At 39.2% G+C, this 24552-nt stretch overlaps 2 long non-coding RNA genes and 1 gene segment (V, D, J or C); 1 reads left to right on the top strand and 2 right to left on the bottom strand.

Moving 5' to 3' along the window:
* LOC106995637 (immunoglobulin heavy constant delta-like) overlaps positions 1-24552 on the bottom strand; it is a 727209-nt gene that overhangs the window by 466492 nt on the left and 236165 nt on the right.
* LOC144330504 (uncharacterized) overlaps positions 1-24552 on the top strand; it is a 113477-nt gene that overhangs the window by 8265 nt on the left and 80660 nt on the right. Inside the window, exon 2 of one of the 5 annotated variants that reach the window (XR_013396764.1) lies at positions 15801-17144. The exons of 3 other annotated variants lie outside the window; for them this stretch is intronic. This is a non-coding gene — a long non-coding RNA (uncharacterized LOC144330504). Of the gene's footprint in view, positions 1-3903; positions 5284-15800; positions 17145-24552 lie in introns of those variants that run through there. One more of the 5 variants, XR_013396761.1, reaches the window with a different exon arrangement.
* Positions 4755-18896, bottom strand: LOC701407 (uncharacterized). The gene is made up of 3 exons (XR_013396766.1): positions 17816-18896; positions 4936-17675; positions 4755-4833 (listed from the first exon to the last, which is right to left on the bottom strand). It is a non-coding gene; the product is annotated as an uncharacterized LOC701407 (long non-coding RNA).

Genomic DNA, 24552 nt, shown 5'->3' on the forward strand with positions numbered 1-24552 from the left:
AGCTTGATGCCACTGCTCCTAACCACAGGATACACCTGTTCCCTGACCCAACTCCAGAAGAGAGTTGGCATGCCTGGTATGGTTTGTTTACCCCCGTTATGTAATGAAATCATGACGTTATTTTGTTGTATTCTAGTGTTTCCCTAGGAATATAGGTAGACTTAGGGTTTATTCATGTGCATATTCTGGAGTCTTTGATTTCTCATATATATTTAATAAAATATTTAATTCTGTGTTGAGAAATTTAAAATTTATTCAGTTTGATGAGTGAAGTTCTTATGCCATTGTTCTGTGATTTTCTTTTTCTATTCTATATTTCATTCATCTCTAACTCATTTTCTACCATATTATATGTGTTTAAATTTGTAATAGTTTAATGAGGTGAAAATAGCAAATAGTGGCCCTCCCATAATGTGTACAATTTGAAAAATAGTGACATAACCATCACCTTTCTCAACATAGAAGAAACCCGACTATGCTCAACATTTCCTTTTGTTTTCCTATAATTCCTGCTTCCTAAACTCCCCTTCTCACACCATGTCCAGAGTCAACTACTGGTTTTATTTATGTAACATTAGATTAGCTTTCATATCATAGAATTTATAAAAGTTGAATAGTATGTATGGACTTGTATGTGTTTGTCTTATTTTACTCATCATACATACTTGTGAATTTACCCTTACTTTTGAGTGTAGTCAGCAGTACCTTATTGTAACAATAGGTGTTTTTTTCCGGTGAATGAATTTACCACAATGTGTTTATTAAGCTGCTGATTGATATTTGGATTGCTTTCAGTATCTGGCTATTATTTTTTTTAAAAAGTACTATTATCTTAGAAAAGTACATAGCTGAGAAACACAACGTTCTTATTCTTAGAACAGCAGGTAAGCTGGAAAAACTGCACTTTAATCAATGGTTTTCAGCACATCAGGCAATCGAAGTTGTAGAATTGTGTGTGTGTGTGAGATTGTGACTGAGAGAGTAGGAGAGAAGAAGGCAGAAAGAAGAGAAAGAGATTGTACATAACTGACCATAATTTATGAGGTGCTCAAATAAGTACAGGGACTCAGAGTCTTAAGGGAAAAGGTCTACGTAAGATGGAGAAGACGACTTGATGCACCTACATATGGTTATATATTTATATAAATGCCACTTTCTAATAATATAAAGAATCACGTACATGAGAATAAACTGGGTGTCCAGTGGTGAAATATGATGGTGATGCCAAATCCCATCTACAGCACCTTTTCCCCCTAATTGCACCTGCCTTGATGTGTGTCCTGAGCGCCCCCTGGTGTCAGGAGCGTCTCCTGTTGCTCCTGAGCGCCCCTGCAGGGAAGTTTGCTTCTGAACTCACAATGATTTCCCCTCACTGTGTTTTATTTTATAAAAATTAATGGCTGTACTTATTAATGTGTACTCGTTGTTCAGGTAGCTCAGCTGTAGGAAAAACTGTTTTTTTGCATGTGGATTTGGAGATGGTGCCTGGACTCCTCTTGAGGAGTGGGTTAGGTTGTGCACTCCCTCATGAGCTGTGCACCTGATCCAGTCTGGTTTCTTCCCTGCGGGCTGATGGATCCAGATCCAGCAGGGAGCACTGGTTGTGATGGAGAATGCAGAGACAGCACAGATGAGGGAGAGGGTCTGTGAGGGCTTCACAAGCCCAAGAGGGCAATGAGAAACACAGTTGTCGGCATGCACAGGTTCTGAACAGCACGTTGAAATTCACAAAATATGCACATTTTGATACATAAATAAAAACAGGACTGTATTGGCAATAATATATAGAAAGAGCTCAGAAATAAACTGATATATCGAAGGCAAACTGATTTTCAGCATGACAACCAACAATATACAATGGATAAATCATAGTCTCTCTCTAAGAGAGGGTTAGAAAAACTGGATCTACACATGCAAAGAATTAAGAATTTTAGTTTACAGTAAACACAAAAAATCAACTCTAAATGGGATATGCAGTTAAATGTATGGCTTTCAATTGTAAAATTTCCTTACCCAGAAAATAATATTAAGAATGATTTCCTGTATTTCAAATTAAAGTCACAGACAACAAAAGCAGAATTGAACAAGTGAAACTACATCACAACAAAAAGATGCTGGCAAAGCGTGGAAAAAATTCCAACGGACAGAATGGGAGAATATAATTTCAAGTCACACATCTGAAAAAGTGTTAATATCCACAATATACATGCAACTTCTACACCTCATTATCAAAATCATAATCGTCTGATTGTAAAATGGTCAGTTTTACATCTTAAAAAAATGAAGAACATAGATCTCGTGTTAAAGATTCTTCCCTCTGGGTAATGGAAAGTTTTATGGTACACTCGGTTAGGGTAGACTTTGTAGTTATTCAATCCAAAATTAATATATGTAGGGTTAGCAGGGCGTGGTGGTTCACAACTGTAATCCCAGCACTTTGAAAGGCTGTGTTGGGTGGATCCCCTGAGGTCAGGAGTTTGAGACCAGCCTGACCAATATGGTGAAACTCTGTCTCCACTAAAAATACAAAAATTAGCCAGACGCGGTGGCCTGTGCCTGTAGTCCCTGCTACTTGGGAGGCTGAGGCAGGAGAATTGCTTGAACCCGGGAAGCGGAGGTTGCAATAAGCTGAGATCATGCCATTGTACTCCAGCCTGGGTGACAGAGTGAGACTCCGTCTCAAATATATATATATATATATACACACACACACACACACACACATATGTATATATATTTCTACACACATATGTGTGTGTGTGTGTGTATATATATATGGTTCTAACTCTGGAGGCTGAGACAGGAGAATTGCTTGAACACCGGAGGTGGAGGTTGCAATGAGCTGAGATCGTGCAATTGAACTCTAACCTGGGCGACAGAGTGAGACTCCGTCTCAAATATAAACAGATGTATATATGGATCTGAATTTACTTAATATATGTTATTAAAACTGTCATCAGTTGACTCTAGGTTAGGTAGATTGTCAATGATAAAATGAGTGGGCCAGATTCTATCAGAGCAGAACTGGATACAATTAAATGCCATGGTAATTCAGCAGCTTCACCACTCTGGGACTTTCAGCCTGAACTTCTTGATAGATGATCTTCTGGACATTGGATATTCCTAGATATCTCCAAAATCTGTCATCCTCTACGCCTCACAGAAATGTGGCATGTCCCCCTGTAGTTTGTCAACCCTGAATAACAAAGAGATTATAAAATGTAATAATATTTATTCTAGGATGTGTATTGCATTTGAAATATGTATGGGTACATTCAGGTTGGTAAAGGAAGATAAAGAATGAAGGAAAAATAAGGAGAGTTACATCAGCTGTTTTGAGACAATTATCCTGGACTAGAAGGATCAGTAACAGAGGTGACATCGGTGTGAGGATGAACAAGCAGTTGCTGGGCAGATATACTTGGAGACATAATTCTTTTAAGGTTGTGATGGGTTTTTTGCAAGGTTGTGGCGGTGCAGAGTCTATGATAGTTCTTGTTATCAGGAACATGTGCGTTAGAACCCTCCTTCATGACCTTCCCCAGATTCATTCATTAGGATTTTAACACAAGTGGCTCCATCTTGATTCTAATAAATTTCCCAAGCTCTTTCTAACACTACTTCTGAAGCAGATGACTCTGACGGCTTGAACAGGGTTAATTCTACATCCACATCCCATTTGATAAAATAAGTTTATCCCCTTCACTGTTAATGGCCAATTGCATTCCCACATGAGTCTATACACAACACAGTGGAGGGTCCTGAAAAAATGGGGAGGGAAGGAAGTCCCATCAGCCTCTCCTACGTGGCTGCAGGAGCCACAGGCTGAGCCCCACCTGAGCTCCAAGAAAATGCCTTGAACCCTGGAAGGTAGACTACAGAGGTCATCTGTTTCTTTTTCAGGAAGCAGGAAAAGCAAATAAAAAGGGAGAACAAACACTCCAAAGAAAGAACATGGATTGGGAACAAAAGGAGCACCAGGTCAGTGCTGATACTGATTGGCTTTAGTGTCAGGAGAAGGGTCAGACGAGAAACCTGTGAGCTTCTACATGACACTGATCCTGGCCCAGCCTCTCTATTGGCTGTGATCAGAATCCCAAAGACTGTTCTAGTCCTGGAATCTCCCTGAAGTTTCTGTCCTGGGTCTGATCGGAGAAGACTCACCAGGCACTGCTCACTTTCCTCAGGACTCTGATCTTGGTGGCCATGGTTGAGGCCTTTTCATCTCTGTAAACATCAATCTGCATTTTGTGCATGTGAGAATAGGTCCTCATATTAAAATGATATTTTAAAAAATATGTAGAGATGACATTAGGAAGCACAGAATTCTAAACTTAGAGAGGTTCACTGGAGAAACCGTGAGGAGAAGATGAGGTCCCACATCCTGACAGGAAATCAGCCTCTATAGCACCGGCCTCTGGGTTGACTCTGATCAGTGGGTCCTGAGCACCCCCTGCCACTGATTTCGCCTGAACGTTTCTGCAGGGAAGTTTGTGTCTGGGCTCACACTGACTTCCCCTCACTGTGTCTCTCGCACAGTAATAGACAGCTGTGTCCTCGGCTCTCGGGCTGTTCATTTGCAGATACAGCGTGTTCTTGGCGTTGTCTCTGGAGATGGTGAATCGGCCCTTGACAGAGTCTGGGTAGTATGTGCTACTACTGCTACCACTAATACTTGAGACCCACTCCAGCCCCTTCCCTGGAGCCTGGCGGACCCAGAACATCCAGTAGTTACTGAAGGTGAATCCAGAGGTTGCACAGGAGAGCCTCAGGGACCCGGAGGCTGGACCAAGCCTCCCCCAGACTCTACCAGCTGCACCTCACACTGGACACCTGCAAACAAAAAGAAACCCTGGTCAGAAACTGCCACACATACCCAGTTTATCTCACTCTGATTCACTCACACTCAACTTTTTCTATTTCTCTATGTATTACCTTTTAAAATAGCAACAAGAAAAACCCAGCTCAGCCATGACTCCATGGTGAGTCCTGTGTGTTCAGTCCTGATCACCAAATGAAAACACCTGAAAATGCCAGGTCTGGGCTCCTCTCCCAGAGCTGCAGGGTCAGGGCTGGGCTGGTTTTCATCAGCAGAGGGAGGGCTCTATTTGCATGTCTCCTACTATTTAGCAAGCTCTGGGGTGAGAGGCCTGAGGAGAGAGTGGGGCTCAGAGCATGTGAGAGTGTCCTGGGGGAGATATTTGATATTGATAGCATTTTGGAAATTATTGTTACTTATTGAAAGTTTGTTCTGTGATAAAATATTAAAACCTATAAAACTTACAATTTTGTAATTTCTATTTTAAAACAGTGGTATTGAGGTACAATCAATCTACATAAACTGTGTATATTTAAAGTTAGCACCAATCATCTTTTATTTTTACATATGTAGAGGAAACATGGTATGTGGTATCAATGCCATTTCCATGTTACAGATGAAAAATTACCAACAAAAGCACAGATGGGTGGTACAATGTCCCCAGACCTCACATTTGGTCAGAGTGAGCCTGAGTATCTGGGCCTGTGCTTCTCACCACTGGACCTGACTGCTCCCTGAACCAAGCCCAGTACATAGGGGTCGCAGCTAGTGAGGTTTGCAGAACCTCTTCTCTGTAATGAGAACACGGTGTGATATGTATGCACTGTTGTGATTACCTAATAATTGTAAAGAAAAGCACATTTCCTACAGTTTCATTTTCTTGGGTGTCACGCATTTTCTCATGTTAGCATCTATCTTTCCATCAATGTTTATTGAACAAATTATCCACTTATTTGCAATAGTCTTATTGAGGCATTATTGCTGTGTAATAAGTATTGCTTAATTAATGTGTGCATTTTAATAAGCTCTGAAGCCGAGCATGGTCTTGCATACCAGTAGTCCCAGCTACGTACGGTAGCGGGAGGAGGACTGCTGGAGACCCAGGGTCTGAGGCTGCAGAGAGCTATATGATCTCACCACTGAGCTCCAGCCTGGGTGACAAAGCAAGATCATGTCTCCAAAGGAAAAAAATGCAATTTCAAATGTGCTCACCTGTACTTCCCAAATAACAAGATAACAGTCAAGATAACAATGCATCACACTTAAAAGTTTCCCTGGGTTCCTCCAATTCCTGCCTCCCAGTCATTTTTCTCTCACTGTACTGAGTCAGTCCCTCATGTTTGTTACTTCAGATCTATTTTTCAAGATTTGGTTAAAGTGAAATCTTACGGTTTCTATTTCATTTGTGTGTCTTCTTGTTCAGCATAATTACTTGCGAGTCAGTAACTTGGTTGTGTATGAAGAATGTGTTCATTGTAATGAGGAACAGTATTCCAGTTAATGAGTGCACCCCTGCTATTTATAAAGCTCCTTAATATTTTTGTTACTTCCAGTTTCTGAGTGTTACAAATAAAGCTTCTACTCAGCCTGGAGATGCAGGCATCCCAGAAAACATTGTATTATTTTTACAACAACTAACCTTACTGAGCTGGAAATTAGCACATTTTCTTTAAAACATCAGATTATTGATGTTATAGGACAAACAAGGGACCTTACATCTTGTGAAACTCAGTGACTGCAGGAACAAACAGGAAGAGAATATGAACTTATCTGGGGTAGAGGCCAGCAAATATCATATAAGCGAATGCAGGATTAACTTAGACATATTCTTCAGATTGTTTAGAGTTGAGTATAGTAAAGAAGTTATTGTTTAAATTATCAGAGGACATACAACTGAGGATTCCTACTGCTATTGAAACCTTTTCTGCCAGGACTGAGGACACATCACAAAAATCTCCAGCCTCTCCCTCCCAGGATGTTTCTGTGTGCGAAAGTGGAACAGCGGCTGTGGCTGAAATGCATCCAGACCCACCTCCCCTGCCACCACGACATTACCAAAGAATTAACATACTGGGGCAAAGCCACTAACACCTCTGTGTTACAGCCACTGGAGGAACTCATAGAAACTGGGACGGAAGGAAGAAAAGCTCCAAAGCTCTGTCCATTCTCTCAGGAATAACAGCCTCATCTCCCATCTCCTCTCTCTTCCCTCTGGAAAAACAGCCGCATCCTGCTGGGAAGGGCAGAAAAAAGGAAGCTGAAGACATCAGTGGGAAGACATAGTGGCTGCTGGAAGAAGATCTTGGAACAAACAAGGAGACCCTCTACCCATTAGTGGGAGGAAGATGCATGGATCAGCATCACACCCGCCGGATGGGCAGGGATATTTGGAAGGACACATCCTGAGTCAGGACTGTGATGTCTGCGTGGAGTGTGGCTCCCTCAGAAGGACAGATAGTGTCCGTTCAGTGCAACCCCTCCCACCACATTGACAATTGTCAGGTCCTTGTGGCTCTGGGATGACCAGGGGGACCTGAAAGACAGAGTCTTTCAGGATGGCACAAGATTAAGGCCCAAAGCCAAGCAGGAAACAAAATTAAGATTTCACTGAATGAATCTGAGTGTCTGGTGGCTGCAGAGGAAACCCACAGCAATTCTGGCACCCACTGCAGTAAGGACTTTCAGATGTAGTCCTGAGTAGTTACATACAGTTTTCTACAATAAAGGCCCAGAGGAGATAGGGCATGATCATCTACAAAAAACTCATAAAACAAATTGTGATCATCTACAAAAATGCAAAAGTCATAAAGCAAATAATTAGCTGATGTAAGGAATCTGATAGAAGTATCTGTGGAACATAAAATTTTGAAATAACTGCAGAAATACTTTGAAACATTTACAATTGATCCCATAGAAGGTCTCTGTGTAACTTCATAAGAAATTGCCAACATGTGCTTATTTTAATAACTAATGTTTACTAACATCATACTTGTGGATGTAACAAAGACCACAGAGTAGGTTCTGTTAGAACTCTTAATAAAAAGCCAAGTTTGCAAAATATTTAGAGAGATTTATTCTGAGCCAAATGTGAGGATCATGCCCTGTGACACAGCCCCAGAAGATCTTGAGAACATGTGCCCAAAATGACTTGATTGCAGGTTAAATTTAATAACATCAATTGATACACGTGAGATGTATGTTAACCTGTTCCATAAAGACAAAACCGCTAGAAGTGAGGCACTGTGGGGAGGAGATTACAGCTTATAGGTGAATTAAAAGATTTTCTGATTGGCAATTGATTGAAAGACTTAAATTTTTATCAAAAGACCTGAAACTAGTACAAAAAAAGTGTCTGGGTTAAGGTAACGGGTTTTGGAGAACAAGATTCTTACCATGTAGATGAAGTCTCTTTTGTGACCACCCTTAGAGGCAGTAGACAGCAAATATTTTCAATTAAGAGATTTAAAAGATACACTAGACTCTCAGCTAATCTCCTCAGTATAATACAAACACCTTGAAAAGGAAGCAGATTATCTACAGAATTTAAATTTCTCTTGCAAAAAACTAAATGTGCAGGGCAATTGTAAAATATTTCAAAGAAATATATTTTAGGGTGAATGACTTTGATTCCTTTCAAGGCCTGCTCTCTGTGATGTGATGCTATTCTTGAGTCAGGTTAGAATTTGATATTTTACTGCTACACGGAATCTGTTTTCTGAGCCGTAAATCTGTTTTAATGAAAATGCTGGTTACTTCTGCTTAAATTCCAAAGGGAGGAATGTATAATGAGGCATTTCTGATCTTCTATTTCTAACACGGCCTAAACTAGGTTTTCTAGTGTCCATGGAACTCCTTGTTGAAGAGGAATGTTCCATTCAGTCAGCTGGGTGCTTAGAATTCTACTTTTAATTCACAGGAGATATATGAGACTTCTCCTACTCAGGGGTATCAGAAAATATTTACTGAGATAATCACATTGAAGTTGAGACTTAAAAGATTGTCCCAGATTCCTCCCTACAAACCTTTTCTCCCAAGACTAGAAGAAAACTTACCAGCAACAACTGTTAACATATCTTCTATGTCTCACCAGCAACAACTGTTAACATATCTTCTATGTTCAAAATCACCACCCATTAGGAAAATAATTAAACTTGGGAGACTTATCTTTAGAAACAATTAGTCTAGTTGATTTCTAAAGTCCTTTACAAACCCACAGATTCTGATTAGTTTACAGATTATGCAGAACATCACATCTAATGGGAATCAGCAATTAGCTGGATTCCCGTGCACTGGTTTTAAAAAATGTTTAATTTATATAGATACAGAATGGTTCAAAACCTTTAAGGGATATGCATGATATTTTGATAAAAGTATATTATTTGCAGTGATCAAATCCAGATACCTGATTATTTCTTTGTGTTAAGAACATTCTAAATCTTATCTTCTAGCTATTCTGAAATATACAATAAATTATTAACTGTAGTTGTATATGTGCCACTTCAGCATCCCCTTCCCTCCAACATGGAGTGAATGTTCTGTTTTTCAGCTTCCTCATCACAATTTGATACTGTCTATACTGTGTATTTTACCCATTGTAACAGGATAGTAGTTTTTTTTTAATATTAAACATACAAATACCTGAAAATCATGCAGATCACTTTTTATATTTATTTTTAGATGAGGCTTCTTTCTATTCAGGTCTTTGTCTATTTTAAAATTAAATTGTGTGGTTTTGTTATTGTTCAATTGTAAGATAATTTTTATTATTCGTGATAAAAGTCCTTTTCCAAATATTTGATTTGTGAGGAAATTCTCCAAATCTATGGCTTATCTTTTCACACTCATGTAAGGATTTATTTTCAAAGGCCTAAACTTGCTACATTAAGCCATAACCAGAGGATTATGAAACACGTTTCATCCACAACTTACAATGATATAACTAAAGGCCTCTTTACAGCAGTTTCTTTCACCTGTTACATAAATTCTGCCTGTGAAAATAATGATATATACTAAAAGAAATGTATCATGTGATATGACAGAACAAGCATTAAAATGAGACTCAGCTATGCCATTTGAGTTGGAATTACCAAATGAAGAATTTAAAACCACTATGATTAATATGCTAAGAGCTGTAATGAATTAAGCAGACAGCATGCAGGAACAGCTGTGTCATGCAAGTAGAATGATGCAAATTCTAAAAAAGGAAAATAAAAGTAGATATCAAGAATTTTCTAACAGAATCAAGTAATTCTTTCAATGGACTTATATGTAGATGGGGCATAGCTGCGGACAAAAACCTGAACTTAAAACTATCTCAATAGAAATTTCCCAAACTGAAAAGCAAAAAGAAAAAATGTATTTTTAGAACAGTAAACACACAAATACAAATATACACACACGGAGACACACAGACACACAGATGCACACACACACACACACACACACAACTTACATATAAAACCAGAACAGCTTACCCAAGAACTGTGGGACAGTTGCAGAGGTATAACATGCACATAATGGGAAATAGAAAAAAACAGAGAAAGGCTAAGAAGAAATATTTAAACAATGATGACTGACAAGTTTTCTAAATTAATGTTAATTACCAAACTACAGGCTCAGGAATATGATCATTTCATCTGCAAGGATAGTTTGACACTCTCTCTTCCTGATTTGATGCTTTTTATTTCTTTCTCTTGTCTGCATGCTTTGGCTAGGACTTCCATGACAATGATGAACAGGAGTGGTTAGAGTGGGTGTCCTTTTCTTGTTCCAGTTTTCAGGGGAAAATGCTTCCAGCTTTTGCCCAGTCAGTATAATGTTGGCTGTGAGTTTGTCATAGATGGCCCTTATTATTTTGAGGTGTGTTCCTTCATGCCTAGTTGATGGTTTTTAATATGAAAGAATGCTAAAGTTTATTCAAAACATTTTCTGTGTCTATGGTTAACATGGTTTTTGTTTTTCATTCTGTTTATGTGATGAATCACATTTACTGATTTGCATATATTGAACCAACCTTGCATCCCAGGAACAAAGTGTTGGTAGATTAGGCTTTTTGATGTGCTGCTGTGTTCAGTTCGTGAGTATTTCATTGAGCATTTTTGCATCAGATGTATTGGCCTAAAGTTTTCTTTTTAAATTAAGTCTCTTCTAGGTTTTGTTATCAGAATAATGCTGATCTCACAGAATAACTTAGGGAGGAGTCCTTTATCCTCATTTTTGGGAAAAGTTACACTAGGATTGGTAGCAACACTTCTTTGTACATCTGAAAAAATTCAGCTGTGAATCTTTCTGGTCCCTGACTTTTTTGGGTTGGTACCACCTATCCATCTTCATTTCTGACCCCTGCCTGAGCCAGTAATAATCACCCTGAATTCAGACAAAGCTGAATCCAATCCAGTGGTTACTGTAGTTCTTAACAGCTTTAATGGCTCACTTAACTTCAGTGAACATTTCTTCACCCAAAATAGTTTCATTATCAATTTTATTTAAAGATTTCCGTTGGATTTTTTTTTTGCATGTCATTTAGTCATGCAACTTATTTAAATCCATGTTGGCTTCTCTACATGCATAATTATCATTCCAACTATTGTTAAATGGGCCAGCAACCCTCTACTCCTGCTTCTTTCCCTCTGCATATCTATCTGCAAGACCCCCCTAGACCTCAGGTCTCTATTGTAGAGGGAAGCTTTGATAAATGTTAGATTTACTCAGTGCTACAAATACAAAAAGCCAATGGGAGCTCCTCTTGCCATTGAATGCTAGGCCTGTAATGTATTCCATACCCTCACCTTATCTCCAGGTGTATTCCAAAGCCTCCATTTATGTTACTTCCAATGAAGTTTGTGTTTTCTAATATAATTTTAATAGACAAATAATGATTGTAAATATTCATGAGGTACATAGCAATGTTTTGAAACAATGTGTAGGGGTCAGATAAGGATAATTAATATATCCATCGTCTGAAACGTTTTCTTTTTGTTGGGAACACTCAATATCCTTCTAACTATTTGAAACTGCATATAATTGTTAAATACATTTATCCCACAGTGGTAAAGAACATTATAATCTATTCCTCCTATCTAACTCTAATGTATTATTTCACAAATCTCTGCCTATCTCTTCCCCTACCCTTCCCAGACCCTAGTATCCTCTGTTCTACTCTTTATTTCTATAAGACAGATTTTCTTTTCTCTTCCATGTATGAGTGAGAAAACAAGGTGTATTACTTGCTGTTCCTGGCTTATTTCATTTCACATAATGTCCTCCAGTTCCATCCTCATTGCCAAAAATAACAGGATTTCCTTTCTTATGGATGACTAGTATCTCATCACGTATCTGCACCACATCATCTTTAACCATTCATCTCCTGTCCGACACCTGGTTTGATTCCGTATCTTAGCTATTGCGAAAGGTCCTGCCATATACACTGGGAGTAAGAAATCTCTGATATAATTATTTTCATGCTTTTGGATAAACTTGCAGTAGTGAAATTTATGGGTCATTTGGTAGTTTTATTTGTAGTTTTTTGAGGTATGTCCACACTGCTTTCCATAGTGACTGACTGTACTTCTCCCCAACCTTACCAGCATTTGTTAGTTTTCTTTCTTTCTCTCTCTCTCTCTCTCTCTCCCCCTCCCTCCTTTCCTTCCTCCCTTTCTTCATTTTTGAGACAGAGTTTCGCTCCTGTCATCCAGGCTGGAGTGTAGTGGCGTGATCTCACCTCACTACAACCTCCAACTCCCAGGTTCAATCGTTTCTCCTGCCTCAACCTACCAAGTAGCTGGGACTACAGGTGCCAGTCAACATGCCCAGCTAATTGTTGCATTTTTAGGAGGGATGGGTTTTCGCCATGTTGGACAAGTTGGTCTTAAACTACTGATGTCAAGTGATCTACCTGCCTCGGCCTCCCGAAGTGCTGGGATTACAGGCATGAACCACCACACCTTGCTTTTTTTCTTTTTTCTTTTTAAATAAGAGCTATCTTAACTGAGGTGAAGTGATACCTTCTACCATTCTGTAGGCTGTTTGTGTACCATGTTGATTATTTCTTTTTCTGTGCAGAAGATCTTTAGTTCAATTAAGTCCTGTCTATTTTTGTTTTCACTGCATTTGCTTTTGAAGTCTTAGTCATATTTTATTTGCCTAGTCCAATGTCCCGAGAATTTTCCCTACATTCTCCTCAAGTATTTTTATAGTTTCAGTTTATACATTTAATTATTGAATCCATCTTTAGTTAATTTTTGTCTATGGTGAGATAGAAGTCTGGTTTGATTCTTCTACGTGTGGCCGTCCAATTTTCCCAGCACCCCTTATTGAATACAGGGTTGTGTCTCCAGTGTATATTTTTGTCAGTTTTGCCAAAGAACAGGTGGTTGTAGTTATTTGGCTTTATTTCTGGGCTCTCTATTCTGTTACATTAATTTTTTTTTTTGAGATGAAGTTTTGCTCTTGTCACCCAGGCTGGAGTGCAATAGCACGATCTTGGCTCACTGCAACCTCCACCTCCCGGGTTCAAGCAATTCTCCTGCCTCAGCTTCCAATGTAGCTGAGATTACAGGCATGGGCCACTAGGCCCAGCTAGTTTTTCACATTTTTAGTAGAGACAGGGGTTCACCATGTTGGTCAGGCTGGTCTTGAACTTGACCTCAGGTGATCCACCAGCTTCTACCACCTGAAGTGCTGGAATTACAGGCATAAGCTACCACGTACCTGGTCTAATATTTTTTGTTTTGTTTTGGTACCAGTACCATGCTCTCTTTCTTATTATATCTGTGTAGTATAATTTGAAGTCAGGGAATGTGATCCTTTCAGCTGTGTTTCCTTTTCTTAGGATGGCTTTTGCTATTATATGGAATCAAAAGGCTCTTTTTTGCTTCCATATAAATTTTAGGATATTTTTAAAAAATGTAATTAATTTTATTGGTTACTTGATGGATATTGCGTTGACTCTGTATATTGCTTTGGGCAGTGTATTTTAGTCTATTCTGCATTGCTATATATTAATGCCTGAGGCCAAGTAATTTACAAATAAAAGAGGCTTATTTGGCTTACAGTTCTGCAGGCTGTGTGAGGAGCATGGCACCCACATCTGTTTCTTGTGAGGGCCTCAGAAGGCTTACGATCATGGTGGAAGGCAAAGGGGAAGGAGGCTATGTCACATGGTGAGGGGGGACATGAGAGGGGAGGAGGGTCATCAGACTCCTTTTAATAATCAGATCTCACCGTAGCTAATACAGTAATAATTCACCTATTGCCATGGGGTGGTTACCAAGCCATTCCTGAGGAATCTTTCCCCATGTCCCAAAACCTCCCGCTTGGCCCCACCTCAAATACTGTGGATCACATTTCGCCATGAGATTTGGAGGGGACAATCATCTAAACTGTATCATTTCACACTTGTGCCCCCTGATCTTATGCCCTTCATAAGTTACAAAATGATTTTTTTTTTTTGATAGTTTCCAAAAGTCTTAACTTGGTCAACCTCCAGCTGAAAATTCCAAAGTCTCATCTGAGTCTTAAGGTAATTTCCTTCCAGCTATGAGCTGGCAAATGTTTTAAAGAGTGATTTACTTCCAGTGTGTAAGAGTGCCACAGGCATTGGTTAAATATCGTTAATACAAAAGGAAAAAAATGTCCAAAGGAATGGCCAGTAGTCCCCACACACGCCTAAAGCCTAGCAGAGCAGATATTAAATCTTAAAACTACAAAATAATCTCACTTTACTTGATGTACTTCAACCAGGGCACCCTGGGTTGAAGGGGTCCCAGAAACCTCAGGCATTTCATCCTTACAGCCGAGCACAGCTTATGGGGCCGCCTTCACAGGTTAGTCAAGTACCTGAAGTTTTTCCAGGCTGAGAGTGCAAGCTGCCTTTGGCTCTATCATTCTGAGACCTTGAGGGTCATGGCCATATTCCCACAGCTTTAATTTAAAATGCCCTAGTGGGGATTTCGAGCTGGGGCTCCAACCCTCTCTTTCCCCATCTTTGGCACTGCCCTAGTAGAGGCTGTCTGTGGTGGCTCCACTGCTGTAGCAGGCTTCTTGCTGGGCCTGCAGGGCCCTCTGCATATCCTCTGAAATCTAAGTCAAAGCTGCCCAGCCTCCTTCACTTTTGCATTCTGTATATCTGACAAATCCAGTTATCGCAGCACCATTTACTGAATACAGAGTTTTTTCCCCATTGCTTGTTTTTGTCAGCCTTATCAAATATCAGATCGTTTATGTGTGCAGGTTTATTTCTGTTTCCTATTTTGTTCCATTTTTCTGCATGTCTGCTCATGTACCAGTACCAAGCTGTTTTGGTTACTGTGACTTTATGGTGTAGTTTAAAGTCAGGTATCAGGGTGCTTCTGTCATGATTCATTCTGCTTAGAATTGCTTTGGCTACTCAGGGGCTTTTTGATTCCATATAACTTTTAGAATATATATACTTTTTTTTCTAATTCTGCGAAGAATGATGGTGGTAGTTTTACATAAATAGTATTGAATCTGTAAATTTCTATTGGCAGTATGACAATTTTTACAATATTGATTATTCCAATCATGAGCATGAAATGTTTTCCCATTTTTTATGTCCTTTATGACTTAGTTCTGCTGTGTTTTGTAGTTCATATTGTAGGGATCTTTCACCTTGTTTGTTATCTGTATTCCCAGGCATTTCCTTTTCTTTGTGGATATTGCAAGTGGGATAGGACTGTGTTCTTGATTTCACTCTCAGCTTGGATGTAGTTAGGATACAGAAATGCTAGTGATTTTGTACATTGATTTTGTATCTCGACATTTTACCAAAGTTGTTTATCTATTCTAGAATTATTTTGGCAGAGTCCTTAGAATTTTCTAGGTATATAATTATATCATCAATTTGGACAGATACATTGACTTCTTTTCCTATTTGGATTCTGTATTAGTCCATTCACACACTCTAAAGAAACACCTGAGACTGTAATGTATAAAGATTTTTAATTGTCTCGTGGTTCTGCAGGCTGTACAGGAAGTATGACTGAGGGTGGCCTCAGGAACCCAACAATCATGACAGAAAGGGAAGCATCATGTCTTACAGAGCAGGAGAAGGAGGAAGAGAGAGGAATGAGGTGACACACACTTTGAAACCAGATCTCCTGAGGACTATCACCAGAACAGCACAAGAGATGGAGACCCATCCTCATGATAGAATCATCTTTCACCAAGCCCCACCCCCAACACTGGGAATTACAATTTGACATGAAATTTGAGTAGGGGCACTAGTACAAACCATATCAGCTGCTTTTTATTTTTGCTATTACCTGGTTGCTCTGACTAGGATTTTCAGTGCTATGTTCAATAGGAGTGGTGAGAGAGGGAATCCTTGTCTTGTTTCAGTTCTCATGGGGTTTGAGCCTTTGTTCACTCAGTGTAATGTTGACTGTAGGTTTGTCATAGATGGCTCTTATTATTTTGGGGTGTGTTTTTTGATGCCTACTCTGCTGAGGGTTTTCATTACAAGTGAGTGTTGGATCACATCAAAAGCTTTCTCAGCATCTATTGAGATAACATGGTTTTTGCCTTTATTCTGCTTACACAATGAATCAGTTATTGATTTGTGGATGTTGAATAAACCTTGCATCCCAGTGGTAAAACCCCCTTGATCATGATGTATTACATTTTAAAATGCTTCTGGATTCCATTTGATAGTATTTTGTTGAGAACTTTTAGGTCTATGTTCATCAGGAATATTCATATGATATTTTCTTTAATTATGTGTCTTCCTGATTTTGTATGCCAAGAGGAAACAGTGAAGAAAGACAGTCTCCTCCATAAATGATGTATAACTGGACATCCATACGCAAAAGAAATAAAATTAGACCTTCTCTTACACCATGTACAAAAATCAACTAAAAATGAACATAACCTGAAACCGCAAACTCATAGACAGCATGGAAAAAACTTCCTGTCAGTGATTCAGAAATGATTTATTTGAATTTAATAGCAAAAGCACAGGAAAAAAATATGCGCAAATATTAAACGACCTGATAAAAGGGAAAAAACCTTGATAGACTTTTTTTTCAGATAACACACTCATGAAAAACTGAGCCTAAAAAGGTTCTCAACATTACTAATTTTCAGAGAAATTCAAATCTAAAGCACAATGAAATATTTCCTCAAACCACTTAAAATGGCTATTATCAGGAAGACAAAATATAACAAGTGTTCGCAAGAATGTGGGGAAAGGGAATACTCATATGGTGTGGTAGGATTGGTTACTCAATAAATTGAAAAATAAAGTTATATGATCTGGTGATCCCACTTCTTGTTATATATTCAAATGAAATAAAATTATTATGTTAAACACACGTTCCCTGCCAGATTATTTATAATAGTGTAGATTTGTGAAAGAGTTTAATGACCATAGAGTAATGAATGTTTAAAGAAAATGTGTACACATAAAACCTGAATTTTATTCAGCTTTGAAAAGAAGGAAATTCTGGCATTTGCAGCAACACGGATGGGCCTGGAGGACATGATGCTAAGTAGAATACGCCACATGCAGAAAGACAAATGCTGCATGATCTCATTTACATGCGGGATCTAAAATACCCAAGCTCTTGAAAGCAGAGAGTAGACTAGTGGGTCCCAGGACCTGAGAGGAGAGGGAAATCGGGTGATGTTGGTCAAAGGGTACAGAGTTTCAGTTGTGTGGGTGAATGAGTTCTGGAGATCTAATGTACACCAACTTTCCTGTATTTACTACTGTATTGTAAAAATGATTTTTGCTAAAAGGGTAGATCTTAGGTGTTCTCATGAGACACACACACACACACAAACTCACATGCAGTACATTTTAAAAATAATAAAATGGTCTGGGCGTGGTGGCTCACTTCTGTAATCCCAACACTTTGGGAGGCCAAGGCAGACAGATCTCTTGAGGTCAAGTGTTCAAGACCAGCCTGGCCAACATGGCGAAACTGTCTCTACTAAAAGTACACACACAAAAAAAGAGCCGGGTGTGGTGATGGGCACCTGTAATCCCAGCTACTTGGGAGGCTGAGGCAGGAGAATCACTTGCACCCAGGAGTTGGAGGTTGCAGTGAGCCGAGGTGGTGCCATTGAACTCCAGCCTGAACGACAAGAGCAAAAGTTCGTCTCAAAAAACAAACAAGCAAGCAAAAAATGGTAGCTCTGTGAGATGATGAATATACAGATTACCTTGACTATGATGAACATTTTACAATGTGTATCTGATATGGTTTGAGTCTGTGTCCTGGCCCAAATCTCATGTTGTATTATAATCCTCAGTCCTGAGGTGGGACCTGGTGGGAGATGACTGGGTCATGGGGCAGGGCTTTCATGAATGGTTCAACACCGACTCCTGATGTTGTTCTCATGGATGTGCATGAGTAATCACAAGATCTGGTTGTCTAACAGTGTGTAGTCCCCCCCACACGCCGGCCTGCTTCCTGTGGCTACTGTTCTGGCCATGTGATGTGCCTATCCCCTTTGTGTTCTGCCATGATTCTAACTTTCCTGAGTCTCCCCAGAAGGAGAAGCCACCGCACTTCCTGTACAGCCTGCAGAACTGTGAGCCAATTAAACATCCTGGTTTTTTTCAAATTACTCAGTCTCAGGCATTTTATATAGCGGGGTGAGAATGGACTAATAGATACCAAAACAAGAAGTGGTGCACCTTAAACCTATACATTTTTTAAAAATATTTTATTTCTACCTTAATAAAACTGACAAAATTTAAACTTACTCTTACAACAAAGAAAAACGTATTTCATATTTTCTCAACAAAAGTGAGACAACATAGTTAGAAAAACTTACACTAAGGTACTTATAACAGCTTTGCTTATAATATTCATATACTGGAAACAAATATAAAGCCCATTGACAAAAAATAGATCAATATATTGTCATATATTTACTTAATGGACTGTCTCAGATATAAAATCTCTGTCCTTCCTCCCTCTCTCTCTCTCCATATACACATGAAGACTTTGAGGTTTCATATCAGAGTGAGCCCATTAATTGAATGAATGACACTATGTTGATCTAATTTCATACATTAAATAACATGAATTAACCTAAAAAATAGCAAAGTAGCCCCTTACCAAAAAAAGGTCTATAATGTTTGAATCCATTTATATGAAGCTCAAAACAGGAAAAAATGGATCTATAGTGTCAGAAATCAAAACATTTCCCCATATAGGTGTTGACCACAGGGACGAAAAAGACACATGTTGGGGAGATGGACTTGCTCTTCAGGCTGCCTTAGGTGTTCGGGACAAGGGTATTCACATTTGCCAGAAACTCTTTAGTGACACATTTCAGATCTATGCATTTTTTCTCATATGTAAATTTTATCTCATAAAAACAAAAAATTAAAAACTGTAGAATAGTTTAAAATTCAGTAAATAATACAATGAATATTAAAACCCTATCCAAAACATGAACATTATTATATGAATAAAATGTATTTCAGTATACCTCCTAAAGTTAAATCCCAGAAATAAGATAACAGTAACACCAGAAACTTAATAATTAATTAAGCATACATTTCATAGAGAAGAAAAAATAGTCAAGACAGATGGAACATGTAGTTTTTTCCAATCATATATCATTAAATTATTTATACAATATTTAACCTGTGTCATTAGTATAAATTGTTAATATTTTGTGTGGTGTTATAACTGAGAACAACTTTTAAAGAAGAGAAGGATATTTGAGAGCATGTGAGCTAAATTGAATGCATTCTCAATGCTGGTCCAACGCTTACACCTCAAAGTTCTAATGATACCCTGGTTTTGAGTGGGACTCTGGAAAAATTATTTTTAAGGGATAAATTAAAAGAATAATCTGTAATACAGAGGCGTTGGCATTCCATGTCAGAAAAAAACTGAAAATATGTAATACATATAAAGTCCTGAATAGAAACCTTGAGGCATAAGGAGCATCTCATGTATAGTAGGCTGCAATGTGTTTACTCTCAAAATTATTATCTTTATGTTGTTTTGAAAAACTAAAGCAAAGCATAATGAAATTCAGTGTTTTGTGCTTATCTGTTACAACAGCATGTTGAGAAAACTGAACAGCCTTGTAATCCTGAGGAGATGGCCTAATCCAAGGAGAGGCCTCAGATTAAAAAATACGTAATTAAAATTTCATTGGAAATTGAGAAATTTTGGTTGTACTCCATATGTTGATGGGGTACAAAGCTGTGTTATGACTTATAAATGCGATATGGAATAATTGAATCGAGCTAATTGACATATATATCATCTCGAGTCCTCAAATACTTACCATTTTTTGGTGACAAGAACATTTGGAATTTGTTCTTGGCTGTTTTGAAATGACCAATACACAATATTGCAACCTTGTAAGACTCCAGAGTCCTGCAAACACAAACCCGTTCCCGGCAGCTGAGAAAGGAAATCAATCCTTCCCCTGCACAGGTCGCGTCCTCAGTGGGTTCCCCGCGCCCCCTGGTGGCCACGCGCACCCCTGCAGGGAGGTTTGTGTCTGGGCTCACACTGACCTCCCCTGGCTGTGTCTCTAGCACAGTAATACACAGCCGTGTCCTCGGTTTTCAGGCTGCTCATTTGCAGATACAGTGTGTTCTTTGAATCATCCCTTGAGATGGTGAATCTGCCTTTCACAGACGCGGCGTATTCTGTTGTGTAACTGTTAGCTTTGTTTCTAATACGGCTAACCCACTCCAGGCCCTTCCCTGGAGCCTGGCGGACCCAGTCCATGTAGTGGTCACTGAAGGTGAATCCAGAGGCTGCACAGGAGAGTCTCAGGGACCCCCCAGGCTGTGCCAAGCCGCCCCCAGACTCCACCAGCTGCACCTCACACTGGACACCTGCAAACACAGAGACACCCTGGTCAGAAACTGCCACACATATCCACTGTTTCTCTCACTCATATCCACTCACACTGAACATCTCTAGTTCTCCCTAAATCACCTTTTAACATAGCAACAAGGAAAACCCAGCTCAGCACAAACTCCATGGTGAGTCTTCTGTGTTTGGTGCTGATCACCAAATGAAAACACCTGAGAATTCGGGGCTGGACTCTGCCATCAGAGCTGCAGGGTCAGGGCTGGGCTGGATTTTATCAGCAGAGGGAGGACCCTATTTGCATGTCTCCTGCTATATAGCAAGCTCTGGGGTGGGACGCCTGAGAGGAGAAGGCAGTGTCCAGAGCGGATGAGAGTGTCCTGGAAAACATGGGCACTAATCCTATCTCTCAGGAAAGTATAACTTCAGATTATGTGATTGTGCCTTGATAATCATTTAGCAGTCATCTTATTTTATTTTTACATATTTGCAGAATATATTAATTGAAGTGTCAGTGTTACACTTTAAAGAAGATAAATTACATACAGAACAGAACAGTTGTGCAATGTGTCCAATATCACACATCTGGCCAGAGTTAGCCCTGTTGTCTGTGCCTGTGCCTCTAAACACTGGAGGAGACTGCTCCCCTGAGACAACTCCAGGGCGCTGTGGGACATGCCTGTCATAACAACTTTATGTGATTTTGCTTCCCTAATTTTTGAGGTGGGGCCTGGTGGTTGTAGCATGGGGGTGGATTTATAATTAATGGTTAGCACCATCCCCTTGATGTGATAGTAAATGAGTTCGCATGAGCTTTGGTTGTTTAACAGTGTGTAGCAGCTCCACGCTCACTCTTTCTTTGCTTCTGCTCCCACCATATAAAATGGCTGCTCCCCTTTTGCCTTTCACTGTCATTGTAAATTTCCTGAGGCCTCTCCAGAAGCTAAACAGATTTATCATCATGCTTCCTGTACAGCCAGCAGAATCATGAATACATTAAACATATTTTCTACATGAATTGCTCAGTTTCAGGTATTTCTAGCAATGTGAGAACACACAAGTAAACTGGAAATCTCCCTCATTTCACCAGGGTTCCCGCAGCCTGCAACCCCCCCAGCTAAGGAGGGGGATGGTCCAATCTCCATCACTGACACCATCGAGGTGCTGCCTCAGGCCCAGATGGTTTGTGATGGATGTCAGTTTACTAATGTTGAGTTCTGGGAGTATAATGCCCTCCTCCCCCCGCATGCCTCACAGATGAAGAAGCCATCCTGTGATCAACTCTCTACTTCTGTCTGAGTGCATTTCTAAGTGTCAGCAATTCTGCAGTGGTGGAATCCACATTGTGGTGTGCTTCCTTATTTCAGGTGAGGAAACGTCTTCGGAGGCTAGTCTCTGCTGGTACATTTGGCCCATTTTTACCTTGGTGGTAGCCAGCAGATGTGTAGAGAGGACAGGGACCCCCATGGACTTATCCCAATCTTCATCCTCCTCCCCGTAGAGCTCTTCATGGGAACTGGGTCTTAGAGTCCCATGACAATTTAGTCATCATAGCCCTAACTAATTTGCGTATGGTCAGAAATCCTTCAAATGTGCTACTCAACAAGCCGCAGTCCCCAATTCACCATTCTGCTTCCATAGGCAGGACAGAAAGTCTCTTGATTAGTCTGAGCTGGTGTGGCATGTTTTTCTAGGAGTAGCTCTTCTTATGACTGATACACTGTAGCCTACACGGTGAGCTCTCAGTGGCTGCTCAGAGTGGAGTCAGGAGGAACCAGCCACCTGAAAACGCAACATCTTGGGCATCTGACTTTCACTTTGTAAGATGCACCCACTGAAGTGGTTCTTCCAGGACTTTTGGTGTTTGGCAGGATCCCCATACTCATGCACTGGGCCCCATCCATCATGGATAGATGTTGGGCCCTACATAGAAATTAACAGCCTGCACAGGGTTTTTGCAGGGGTCTCCTCTTTTTAGATTTCCATTTTCTGGGTGATCATGTGATTTTTTTGACATGTTTTCCAGGTTCACTGGGTGTCACACCAGACCAATATTGACTCCAATAGGACTGGCATCATGTACAACAGACCAAGGAAATAAACCCAGATCAGTGAACAAGACATAGAGTTTATTGAGGACTTTCATACAGTGTGGCTCAGAAACAGCAGGCTGGACAAGAAAACTACAACCATTTGACACAAAGCATGCAGCTTATGTAGTCATTTTTACTTAACACCCTCCATCTATCAACTCCATTTAACCCAAAATAAAGAGCCTCTATCACCTGTAAGTCCTGTGTTCTAAGGGATATGCCAGGAGTTTGGATGTTATCCATTGATTAAAAAATGAGTCTCTGGGTACTCCACTCCTGGATTCCTCAGCTTGGAACTTGAAACGTACATTTCTTTTTTCTTTTCTGATTATTCTGGCTAGGACTTTCAGTAATATGTCGAATAGGAGTGGTGAAAGTGTGCATTCTTGTTCACATTCTTCAGGAATATTTTTGCAACTTTTTCTCATTCTGTATGATGTTGTTTTGTTGTACGTGGCTTTTTTTTTCCAGTTAAAGTCGTTCATTCCTTCACTACCAAGTCCAGCACATTGAATAAATCAGTTGCATAGGTTTTTACAAAATTTAAGAAGATCCCTGTTCTATTGATTTAAGAGTTTTTGTTGGTTTTTGTATGTGGCTTTTATTATTTTTAGTTAGGTTTCTTTGATGCTAAGCTTGTTGAGGAATTTTTCACGAAGGGACATTGAATTTTATTGAATGACTTTTTTGCATCCATTGAGATGGTCTTATGTTTTTTGTTTTTAATTATGTTGTATGTTGAATCATATTAATTGATGTGTCTATTTGAGACAAGATTTGCATCCCCAGAATAAAAGCCAGTTGGTCATGAGGTATTATCTTTTTATTGTGCTGTTGTTTTCAGTTAGCTAGTATTTTGTTTACTATTTTGTGTCTACGTTCATTAGGGACATTTCCCTGTAGCTTTTTGTTGTTGTAGTTGTATCCTTGCCTGATTTTGGTATCAAGTGATACGAGTTTTTTAGACAAAGCTGGGAAATAATCTCTTTAATCTTTTGGAATATTTCCAGTAAGAATGGTACATCTGGTAAAATTAGACCTTGAATTTATCTGGTTCTGGGCTTTGGGGGTTGGGAGATTTTCAATTTCTGATTCAATCTTATTACCAGTATTGGTTAATTTAGGATTTATTTTCCTTCCTCATTTAATTGTGGGGGGTGTTGAATATTTCCAGAAATTTATTGATTTCTTCTAGATTTTCTAGCTTGTGAGCATAGAGATATTCAGTATATTTTGATAATCTTTTGTATTTTCGTTGGGTCAGTTGTAATACCAGCTTTATCGTTTCTGCTTGTGCTTATCTGAATCTTCTGTGGTTTTTTTTTTTTTTTTTTTTTTGGTTGACCTCGTTAGTGCTCTATCAATTGTGTTCATCTTTTAAAATAACCACATTTTATTTTGTTGATTTCTTATATTTTGCTTTTTTGTTTCAATCTTTTTTAATTCTGCTATGATCTTTATTTATTTTCTTCTTCTAGCTCTGGGGTTGGTTTGTTCTAATTTATCTAGTTCCTTTGAAGTAAATCAGTAGACTGCAGTTTGTAATCTATTTTTTAGTAGACATTTGGAACTATAAGCTTCCCTCTTAGTACTGGTTTTCCTGTATCTCAGAGAGTTTGGTATGTTGTATCTTCATTTTTCTTTGTATTTTTAAAAATTAATATCTTAATTTTATTGGTGAGCCAATGATTGGTCAAAATTGTGTTGTTAAATTGCCTCATATTTTTAGTTTCAACAGTTTTTTGCAATTGATTTTTAGATTTATTCCATTACTGTGCAATAAAGAACTAACGTCTAGAATCTAACAAGAACACAAACAACTCAA

This window comes from Macaca mulatta, chromosome 7 (genome assembly GCF_049350105.2).
Source record: "Macaca mulatta isolate MMU2019108-1 chromosome 7, T2T-MMU8v2.0, whole genome shotgun sequence".
In the NCBI taxonomy this organism is placed as follows: domain Eukaryota; kingdom Metazoa; phylum Chordata; class Mammalia; order Primates; family Cercopithecidae; genus Macaca; species Macaca mulatta.